The following is a 10,897-nucleotide window of genomic DNA, read 5'->3' as shown; positions in this document are numbered from 1 at the left end:
TGTGTGGAGTTTGCAAGTTCTCCCTGTGTCTGCGTGGGTTTTCGCCTGGTACTCCGGTTTCCTCCCACCACCAAAAGACTTGCAGGTTGATAGGTAAATTGGCCATTATAAATTTCCCCTAGTATAGGTAGGGGAATATAGGGACAGGTGGGGATGTGGTAGGAATATGGGATTAGTGTAGGATTAGTATAAATGGGTGGTTGATGGTCGGCACAGACTCGGTGGGCCGAAGGGCCTGTTTCAGTGCTGTATCTCTAAATAAAAATAAATAAATAAAACAATATCTAAAATAACTTCTTTCCTGCTTTGGTCTTGAATGCATTCTATGTAATCGTCCTTTAAACTATTTTTGTCAATTTGATTGTGCAGTCAATATGAAGATTTACATGCCCCATGATTATTGTGTTGCCTTTTTTACGAGGTCCTCATATTTCTTGATTAATATTGTGCCCAACAGCATAGCTACTGTTGGAGGACATAGAAATTATTCCCACCTTAATTTTCAGATGCTTGTCATTTGTAACCTTCACCAATTCCGATACTGCATTCTCCTATTCTAAGCCAAGATTCTTCCTCACTATTGTCCTTAGACCATGCTTTATTAACAGGGCTACTCCACACCCCTTTTCTATTTTGTTTACATTTTTGAAAGATCAGGTACCGTGCAAGATTTAGTTCCCTTCCTTGGTCACCATACATCAAACCCAATTATGTCTATTTGCGCCATTAATTCATGTTAAAAATACTTGATGCATTTGCATAAAGTGCGTTTGATTTTCATTTTCACCATTTTTCCCTAATTTGACCTTACACATTGATGCATGATCTTCGCTGGTGATTTTGTCCCTTCCTGTCACATTCTGCTTACCTTTACCCAAATCACGACACTTCTCTGTCACCTTGACTTTTCTCTTTAGATTTATAAATTTCCCCTCACTTGGGCCCTCCCCGCATTTTCAAGTTAAAGCCCTAGCTGCAGTCCTATTTATTTGATTTGCCAGGATACTGCCTGGTTTAAGGGAGCCCATCCCAATGGAACTGCTTCCTCTTTCCCCCATACTGGCACCAATGCCCCTTAAATCAAATCCCTTGTCGAGACAGGCATTCAACCCTCTAACCTGTTTGACCCTGTGCGAGTTGGCTCATGACTTAAGTATTAATACAGAGATTATTACCTGTTACGACCGACCACTTCAAGATATGATTCAAAGTCAGCAACCCAATTAATATATGATTCAAATCTCGAGTAAGCCCCCAATTAATATGTTACGACCGACCGCACCAGTCAAAGCCCCCAATCAAAATATACGATTCTGTCTGTGGTGGGAGAAAAGCACTGTTATTTCTATCTCGTTCCTCCACAGATTGCCTAACATATCATATTCAACATTCCAAATTAAAGAAAGACCCAGACAAATTATACCATCTATTAACCCCTGAATGAGGCTAACCAAACCAGGTGTCTTTAAATCAACTCTTTAATTAGAAAAACTAAAATCTTCAACACTACTGAGACATAAACAACATTTAAAATACAAAAAATTGGAGTCCTTGCAAATTTACAGTCCACTGTTGCTTGAAGTCCTCACAGCCGTCCAATGGGAAAAACCGTTCTTCAACAGCAGAACAATCCGTAGTCTAATTCCAGCAGTAAGTGATGTTTTCCTTCTTCAGCAATGAATTTCAACAATTAACAACTTGCAAACACTTTCAATAGAATCAATCTTACTTTAGAGTATTTTGAGGGATAAAATATTGTCACAGTCTCACTTCCCTTCCTTCAGTTTAAATTATCAGAGATCTCTGTCTTGGTGTGACTTTGTTTTAATTTTGAGAGAGAATGAAGAATAAAGAGACTAAATTCTCTTCCTTCACTTTAAATGAACTGAGAACACTTCTTTCAGGTGCTAACACACAGCTGTCTGTCTGTGTCTCCTGTTGGAACAGACTGCTTGCACTATAAGCCAGTTCAAAATTAAATTGTAACAAATGAATCTCTCCACGCTCAGTCCTTGTGGCTGTATCCAAGGCGATGAGAATGTATCTTCTTGCTAACTCCTGAGCCCTGATTGTTCTTAAAGCAGTACTGATCATTTGTTGTTTTAAAGACACACCACATATTTCCCAGAGAGAAAAAAAGACAGGATCATGACATAACCTCAAGGCTCAATTTCATAATTTGTGCCTTTATTCTACCTATGTCATTGGTTCCTACATGGACCATAACAAACTTGATCCTGCCCCTCCCTCTCCCACTCCGTTCTGCTCCAGCTGCAAGATCTTTAACTCTGGAACCAGGCAGGAAACACAATCTTTGGAACTCCCAATCACAGCTGCAGTGAACAGTATCTATTTCCCTCACTATTCCGTTACCTAACACATTCCTTTCCACTCCCTCCAATTGAATTGCCCCCTGTATCATGGTGCTGTGGTCAGTTTGCACATCCATCCTGCAAACTTTGTCCTCATCCACACAGGCAGCAAGAACCTCATACATGTTGGACAAGGACAAAGGCTGAGTACACTTGGGCTCCCCTTACCTCCCTGACTCACAGTCACGCCCTCCTGTTCCTGACCACTAACCAGACCTGTACCAGCATGTAACGTAGGCGGTGTTACTGCCTCCTGAATAAAAGAGTCCAGATAACTCTCTCCCTGCTTGATGCCCCACAATGTCAATATCTCTGAGTGGAATTTCCTCAAGATTCAGACACTTCACGCAGATGTGGTTGTCCAGGATCACAATGCTCTCCCTATAACTACCATGTGCTGCAATTGCAGCCACACCACCTGCACTGCCATCCCAATATAGCCTTGTTTATTTATTTACTTCATTCAGCTCATAGATTTTAGTGCTGTAACTAATTACTTGAACTGGTTTAAGGTACAAGGAAATGAAACTAAATATTTACCAGTTACATGAACCATTCAAAGTATCGGAGGCAGAAAGCAGCATCACCTTCCCATCATACACCAAATTCCCATTCTCGTTGAATTCCCAACTTTTACATTCTGTTTATGATGCACTCAGTTTACGACCAATCTGTGACAAGCACTCTGAGAAAGGGGATCAGTAGATTGGGAATCTGAGAGAGAGGATCATGAGACTGGGAATCTGAGAGAGAGGATCATGAGACTGGGAATCTGAGAGAGAGGATCATGAGACTGGGAATCTGAGAGAGAGCATCATGAGGCTGGGAATCTGAGAGAGAGGATCAGGCGATTAGGAATCTTTGAAAGGATCAAGAGATTGAGAATATGAGAGAGAGAATTGGGTGATTGGAAATTGTAGATTGGATAAAATGATTGGGAGTCGGTCAGAGGGTGACCATTTTGAAAGGCTGATAGTACTTATCAGAAAATAGAAAGTTGGAAAGATAAGACAATTTACAGCCAAGCTAATGGAAAAAAGTTTTAAATTAAGAGAAAGCCTCTTGGTCGATGATGAGATGGTGATGATGATGATGATGATGTTGATGATGATGATGATGATGAGACATGGATTCTCTTCCGTGGTTTCCTATCAAGTCTCTTGGTCCCATCCAGCCTTCTCCTTCTCCTGGACAGATTTACCCGAGAAGGCTGAGTGATGTGTGTCTGCTCCTGAGTGTTCTCAGCATCTTATTCCGTACTCTTCAGTACATGCCCTCTGCATTTCCTCAGGATGGGATTTCCATATTCACCACTCAGCCAGAGAGAAACATTTACAATGCCAGTGAGCATTTGAGGGCCAGTGTGGAATAGGGGGCTCAGCAGTTTAGTGGGATGGGGTCGATGGAGCTGGATAGGATGAGCTCAACAAAGCTTGAGAGAGTTCAACCAGCAGAAACCCCATTTAAAGAGGCATTCTCACCATCAGAGGCCACCAGCTAAAGAGGCATTCTAACCATCAGAGATCACCATCTAAAGAGGGAGGTTAACCATCAGAGACCCCAATCAGAAGAGGAGGTTTAACCATCAGAGACTCCCATCTAAAGTGGGAGTCTAACTATCAGAGACCCCATCAGAATAGGGGTGCAACCATCAGAGACACGCAACTAAATAGGGAGGCTAACCAGAATCACAGAATCACAGAATAATACAGTGCAGAAGAGGCCCTTCGGCCCATCAAGACTGCACCGATGCATTAAAACACCTGACCTGTTTACCTAATCCCATTTGCCAGCACTTGGCCCATAGCCTTGAATGTTATAACGTGCCTAGTGCTCATCCAGGTACTTTTTAAAGGATCTGAGACAACCTGCCTCTACCACCCTCCCAGGCAGGGCATTCCAGACCGTCACCACCCTCTGGGTAAGAAAGTTCTTCCTCAAATCCCCTTGAAACCTCCCGCCCCTCACCTTAAACTTGTGACCCCTCGTAACTTACCCTTCAACTAAGGGGAACAGCTTCTCCCTATCCACCCTGTCCATGCCCCTCATAATCTTGTACACCTCGATCATGTCACCCCTCAGTCTTCTCTGCTCCAGTGAAAACAACCCAAGCCTATCCAACCTCTCTTCATAGCTTAAATGTTCCATCCCAGGCAACATCCTGGTGAATCACCTCTGCACCCCCTCCAATGCAGTCACATCCTTCCTATAATGTGGCGACAGAATTGCACACAGTACTCCAGCTGTGGCCTTACCAAAGTTTTGTAGAACTCCAACATGACCTCCCTGCTTTTGTAATCTATGCCTCGATTGATAAAGGCAAGTGTCCCATATGCCTTTTTCACCAACCTATTAACCTGCCCTTCTGCCTTCAGAGATCTATGGACAAACACGCCAAGGTCCCTTTGTTGCTTGGAACGTCCCAGTGTCAGGCCATTCATTGAACACTTTCGTGTCGCATTACTCCTTCCAAAGTGTATCATCTCACACTTTTCAGCGTTAAATTCCATCTGCCACTTTTCTGCCCATTTGACCATCCCGTCTATATCTTCCTGTAACCTAAGACACTCCACCTCACTGTTAACCACTCGGCCAATCTTTGTGTTATCCACGAACTTACTGATCCTACCCCCCACATAGTCACCTATGTCGTTTATATAAATGACAAACAATAGGGGACCCAGCACAGATCCTTGTGGTATGCCACTGGACACTGGCTTCCAGTCACTAAAACAGCCGTCTGTCATCACTCTCTGTCTCCTACAGCTAAGCCAATTTTGAATCCACCTTATCAAGTTACCTTGTATCCCATGTGCATTTTGCTTTCTTGATAAGTCTCCCATGTGGGACCTTGTCAAAGGCTTTGCTGAAATCCATGTAAACTACATCAACTGCACTACCCTCGCACACTCCTGGTCACATGTCAAAAAATTCAATCAAATTTGTTAGGCATGACCTCCCTCTGACAATGTCATGCTGACTATTCCTAATCAGGTTTTGCCTCTCCAAGTGGAGATAGATTTCTCTCCTTCAGAATTTTCTCCAATAGTTTCCCTACCACTGACGTGAGACTCACTGGTCTGTAGTTCCCTGGCTTATCTCTACAACCTTTCTTGAATAGTGAAACTACATTAGCTGTTCTCCAGTCCTCTGACACTTCCCCCGTGGCCAGAGAGGAATTAAAAATTAGGGTCAGAGCCCCTGCAATCGCCACCCTCACCTCCCACAGCATCCTGGGACACAAATCGTCTGGACCGTCAGAGACCCCCATCAGAAGAGGGGTTCGAATCATCAGAGACACCCATCTAAAGAGCGAGTCTAATCATCAGAGACCCCCATCTAAAGAGGGAGTCAACTATCAGAGACACCTATCTAAAGGAGGGGGTCTAACCATCAGAGACCCCCATCTAAAGAGGGAGTCTAACTATCAGAGACACCTATCTAAAGAGGGAGTCTAACCATCAGAGACTCCTATCTAAAGAGGGAGTCTAACTATCAGAGACACCTATCTAAAGAGGGAGTCTAACCATCAGAGACTACAACTAAAGAGGGTGGCTAAACATCAGAGATCCCCATCTAAACAGAGTGTTAACCATCAGAGACTACAACTAAAGAGGGAGTCTAACCATCAGAAACCTAATCTAAAGAGAGTGTTTAACCATCAGAGACCCCATTTAAAGGTGGAATCTAAGCTTCAGGCATCCACTCTAATGACACTGTCAAACCATCAAGGATTCACTCATATTGGTGTCTGCACCCCTTTTAAGTGTCAGCTCTGCCACACTTACGTTTCTGGGTCAAAGGTCAAGGACTTCAGCACATAATCTAGGTTCACATTTCACTGCAGTTCCATTAATCACAGATAAAGTCATCTCTGATCACTTCCTTCTACCGCTCTCCACACTTATCCCTCTTTCCCTTCCCAACCCTGCTTCCTTCTGTCTCCATCACTGAAAGAAACACTCTGAGATTATCTTGTCCATAAGATCCTTCTCTCTCAGACCTATTCCCACTACATTGCTGACGACCCAACTTCCCCTCCTGACTCCCATGTTAGCTGATATTATTAACAGTTCTCTCTCCTCCAGTACTCACCCCCTCACCTTCAAATTTGTCGCCAGCACCTCTCTCCTCAAAAAGAACCCTTGAACATTCCGAATTTACAAAATACTATCACAGTTGAACCTCCCTTTCCTCTCCAAAGTCTATGACACGTTGTTGTCTCCCAAATCTATGACTATCTTTCCCAGATCTCCATGTTTGTATCCCTCCAATCAGCTTTCAGTGACTGCCACAGGACTGAAATGGCTCTTGTCAAAGTCATAAATCCTCCCGCGCCTCTTCACCATTCTCCAGCTGGGTGGGACTGCACTTGCCTGCGTGAATCAGCTGCAATGGTTTCTCTTCCCACTCCTGCACTGTTACCTCCAGTGACCCCCATGGATCAATCCTTAGTCCCCTCCTATTTCTCATTAACATGCTGCTCCATGGTGACATCATCCGAAAATACATTGTCAGTTTCCACATGTGCTCTCATGATACCCAGCTCTACCTCATCACCATCTCTCTTGACCCCTCCACTGTTTCAAAATTGTCAGACCGCTAGTGCAACTTCCAGGACTGAATGAGCAGAAATTTCCTCCAATTAAATATTGAGAAAACTGAAGCTATTGTCTTCTATCCCCAAGATGATCTCCTGACCTCATATCTGTGCCAACAACTTATCCGCCTATTTCCACCTCTGTAACAACTCCTGACTCTGCCCTTCCCTCAGCTCATCTGCTGCTGAAATCCTCATTCAGGCCTTTGTTACCTATAGACTTGACTATTCCAAAGCTCTCCTAGCTGGTCTCCCACAATTCTGCCCTCCGAAAACCTGACATCATTCAAAACTCTGCTTCCCATCTGCTAATTCGCACCATCATGCCTGTGCTCGCCAACATACATTGGCTGTAATATAATCAATGCCTTGTTATAAAATTCTCATCCTTGTTTTCAAATCCCTCCATGGCCTCTTCCCTCCCAAACACTGTAATCTCCTCCAGCCCGACCACCATCGAGATCTCTGTCCTCCTCTAATTCTGTTGTCTTGAGCATTCCTGATTTTAACTGCTTCCACTAAAGTCACAGAGGCAGGAATCCGAGAGTTTCAGTATGCAGGTGACTGTTCCCTAGCTGCCCACAACAAGGAAGACATCCAGACTATGGCAAACAAATTCTCAAGTGCTGCCAAAAACTTTGGTGTTCAAAACAATGTCTCCAAGAATGAGGTTATGTTTCAGCCAGCAACTGGCACACACTATGAAGCAGCAGAGATAACCATTGATGGCACAACTCATACCTTGGTCGTGTGCTCTCTAGGGATGTCACTAGTGATGAAGATATCGGTGCACACATCCAGAAAGCAAGTTCTCCCTCGGGCCAACTCCATGATCATGTCTGGCGGCAACAAGGCTTTAAGCTGAATTGAAATCAATCTCTACAAGGCCATTGTCCTCACCACTCTGCTGTATTGAGCAGAATCCTGGGTCTGCTATAGGAGCCACATCAAAGCTCTGGAATGCTTACACCAAAAACACCTGAAACCATCGTGAGAATTTGACACCAGAACAAAATCACAAACTAGGAGATCCTCCATCGTGCTTGGCTCAACAGAATTGAGACCACCCTCTAGAATATTCAACTCATATGGCAAGGCCATGTCTCCCACATGGATGGTTCCAGAATCCCAAAGCAGATCTTCTCTGGGAACTGTCTCAGGGCAAACACCATCAAGGTTGTCATTATAAATGATATAAGAACATCCTTACAAAGGCTCACAAAATTCTGCATTGCAATCCACCACACTTGGGAAAAAACTGCAGCTGACCGATCACATGGGCAAGCACTGAAATCTGGTTCAGCGTATTTCAGGGACCATCTACGCCAAACTTGGATCCTCTGACATGCCCAGAGAAAGGTCAGAGGTGGTGCAGCTGCAGAAGTTCCCTCAAGTGTAACAATGACACTATGAACTGGCAGTTCTCTGGGCGTCCATACCAATCTCACATCAGACTGTTCACTAATGAGAGGACCCATAGAAGACAATGAAATCATTGACAGCTGGAACATACTGGAACAATGAGGAGTTTACCATGCATCACACAGGAACAGGAAAAGGCCATTCAGCCCATCAAAGTAGTTTCACCATTTAATTAAATCATAGCTGATCTGTATCAACTCCATTTACCCACATTTTCTCCGTATCCCTTGATAAATGCTGAAAAATGTATCTATTTATTTTGAAATACAACACTGAAACAGGTCCTTCGGCCCACCGAGTCTGTGCCGACCAACAACCACCCATTTATACTAATCCTACATTAATCCCATATTCTCCACCACATCCCCACCATTCTCCTACCACCTACCTACACTAGGGGCAATTTACAATGGCCAATTTACCTACCAACCTGCAAGTCTTCGGAGGTGGGAGGAAACCGGAGCACCCGGCGGAAACCCACGCAGACAAAGGGAGAACGTGCAAACTCCGCACAAGCAATACCCAGAACTGAACCCAGGTCGCTGGAGCTGGGAGGCTGCGGTGCTAACCATTGTGCCACTGTGCCTCCCAACCACACTTTTGAAAGTTTCAATTGACACAACATCCTCAGCCTTTTGAGGAAGAGAGTTCCAGATTTCCACTACACACTCCATTGATAAAGGACCTCAAAACAACCCATGCATTCGCCAGAATTCACATATCCCCTACTGTAACGCACTCCACACACTGCAAACCGACAACAGCCCTATCTCTTGATGGCACACCTCCTGGTTGACTGCTGACATCACCAATCGCAACCTGGTAACTGACCCGAGTGGTGAAGCCTCAGATTCCAACCTCCCATGGATAGTCTGGAGAATCATCAACCACTTGAGGATGGACCAGAGAAGATGTGGCTCCTTGCTCCATAAGTGGATCCTGAGGACCAGCTCAAATTGTGACTGTGACCGTCCAGGTCAGACCATCACCCACATCTTGAACTCTCGCCCTGAGAGATCCATTCCTGATGGCATCACAACCATTCACACTGCATCAGCTAAAGAAGTTGAATGGATTGTAAACCTCGACATTGAACTGCTTCTCCAGCGATATAAATATATAAACTACATTTTGTGTGAAGAACTGCTTCCCAATTACACTCCTGGCTTTAATTTCAAATGATGTTCCCTTCTTCTGGATTCCGCCACCAAGTAAATATAGTTTCTCTGTAAGATTAACATGACGAATGTGTTCGGCTTCATAACAACACCTTCCCTTTCTGGGAAAGAATTACCATGTAAAAAGACAAAGGGGCTTTGACAATAATGTAGTTCCCTATTTCTAGAAGGTAGATTAAAGAACATTGATGTTGGGGAAGGGAGTGATGGTTAATGGAAATATACATTTATTGACATGAATCAGGCCATCGTTGGATTGGAAACTCTTTCCAAATCCCAGGAAAGTACTCGGTGTGTTAAATGTAGATCAAGTCCTCCTGACACTTGCCCATTTAAGCCAGCTTAGTACTATTCCACATCAAGTGTAACACAGGTTAGCTGCAGAGTAACACTGCCTGGTCAAAGTCATCTGGAGCAGAGGAACAAATGAACAGCGTGGGGCCATTCAGCCCCTCAAGCCTGTTCCACCTTCCAGCCTGTTCCAACATTCATTTAACTCATAGCAGATCTGTATCTCACCTCGATCCACCAGCCTTTGCTCCATATCCCTTGATACTCTGACCGAACAAACATCTGTCCATCTCAATCTTGAACACTCCAATTATGGCCCAACATTCGCTATCATTTGGCGAGAGAGAGTCCAAGATTTCTACAAACTTTTGTGTGAAAAAGCACTTCCTGAAATTCGTTCAACATGGTCTTGCTCGAACATTAAGATTATGTTCACTTATCCTTGGATCATCCAACACAGTATATAGTTTCCACACATCTACTCGATCAAATCCTTTAACATTTTAACCACCTTAACCCCTCAATCTCATATACTCAAGGGAACACAAGACAAGTTTATACAACCTCGCCTTGTAATTTAACCCACGTAGCGCTGGTGTAATTCTAGTGAATCTGTGCTGCAACCCTCCAAGGCCAATATATCCCTTGTGAACCTGTATCCTTTCCAATGTACATCCCTCAACCAAAATCACCAAAACAGATTGTCTGGTTATTTAAATCATTGCTGTTTGTGGGATCTTCTGAGTGTGAATTGGTTGCATCTTTCTTATATAAATGTAAGATCCTCAGTAATTTATTTTTTCTCTCTTCATATCTTTCTATCGACTTTTTCTGTGGTGAAAGGCATCAGGTCCTGGAAACTTCTCGATCTTCAGTCTCATTAATTTGTCCGTTATTTTTTACTTACATTAATCCAACAACTACCTCCCTTATTTAACAAGTCTACCATTTCTTTAATGTCGATTAGAGTATCCCCGAGTCACTCTCTCCGTACATTTGTAAAAACGTTATCTTTCTCTATATTTTCTCTCTCA

Source organism: Heterodontus francisci, chromosome 29 (genome assembly GCF_036365525.1).
Source record: "Heterodontus francisci isolate sHetFra1 chromosome 29, sHetFra1.hap1, whole genome shotgun sequence".
NCBI classification, from domain to species: Eukaryota; Metazoa; Chordata; class Chondrichthyes; order Heterodontiformes; family Heterodontidae; genus Heterodontus; species Heterodontus francisci.
This window is presented reverse-complemented; position numbering follows the sequence as displayed.